The sequence below is a fragment of the Meleagris gallopavo genome, unplaced genomic scaffold (assembly GCF_000146605.3).
Source record: "Meleagris gallopavo isolate NT-WF06-2002-E0010 breed Aviagen turkey brand Nicholas breeding stock unplaced genomic scaffold, Turkey_5.1 ChrUn_random_7180001850389, whole genome shotgun sequence".
Lineage (NCBI taxonomy): Eukaryota > Metazoa > Chordata > Aves > Galliformes > Phasianidae > Meleagris > Meleagris gallopavo.
The window spans coordinates 376-1245 of record NW_011117485.1 but is presented as its reverse complement, the minus strand read 5'-3'; the positions used below and the strand labels follow the sequence as shown (position 1 = coordinate 1245).

The 870-nt window shown below is 66.4% G+C and overlaps 1 long non-coding RNA gene across 1 annotated transcript; it reads left to right on the top strand.

Moving 5' to 3' along the window:
* Positions 1 to 86: 86 nt before the first annotated feature.
* On the top strand, positions 87 to 655 carry LOC104915772. Its single transcript, XR_796455.2, has 3 exons — positions 87 to 323; positions 414 to 467; positions 562 to 655. It is a non-coding gene; the product is annotated as an uncharacterized LOC104915772 (long non-coding RNA).
* Positions 656 to 870: the final 215 nt, after the last annotated feature.

Sequence of the window (870 nt, the reverse complement as noted above, 5' to 3'; positions counted from 1 at the left end):
GGGGACATTCCCCCATCGCTTCATTAACCAACCTCAATGCGTGGGGCCGCTTCCCACTGTGGGGCCGCTGAGCCCCGGCGCCGTCGTGACATGCGGCATCGTGTGGACCCCTGGAGATGGGGGGTTTTGGTTGGGGGGAGGGAGCAGCGAGCTGAACCCCAGCCCCCAACCCGTCCTGGTTTGCTGCTCTGACCCCTTTTCCTCCTCTTCCTCAGGGCCCCGCAGGACCCCAAGGTGCCCCCGGGCCGGCTGGCGAGGAAGGCAAGAGAGGAGCTCGTGGTGAACCTGGTGCCGCTGGCCCTGTGGGCCCCCCCGGAGAAAGGGTGCGTGCAGAGTGCTGCCCCCCACCTTCAAAAAGAAAACAGAAAAACCCCACAACCAGCCCTGACTTCGCCCCTCTTCTTCCTCCATAGGGCGCTCCTGGCAATCGTGGATTCCCCGGGCAGGACGGGCTGGCCGGACCCAAGGTGGGATCATGGGGTTATGGGGGGGTCCTATAGGGAGTGCTGACTCCCTGTGCCCCCCCCCCTCCAACCTGTGCCCCCCTCCCACCCCACACAGGGTGCTCCAGGTGAACGCGGCCCCGCTGGTCTCGCCGGTCCCAAAGGTGCCACCGGTGACCCCGGACGTCCCGGAGAGCCTGGGCTGCCCGGAGCGAGGGTGAGAGCTGGGGGGAGCCTCCTCCCCATGGGGGGGGGTGGGGGTGCCGGGGGGCTCAGGTAGGGGCAGAAGGATGTGGAGTGGTGGTGGGGGCTGCTGAGGTCAGTGAGGAGCGGTTTGGGGGCAGTTCAGGGGGTTTTGCAGCTGGTTAGGGGACGTTTGGGGTTGGTTGAGGAACATTTGGGGTTGGTTGAGGAGATTGGAGGTTGG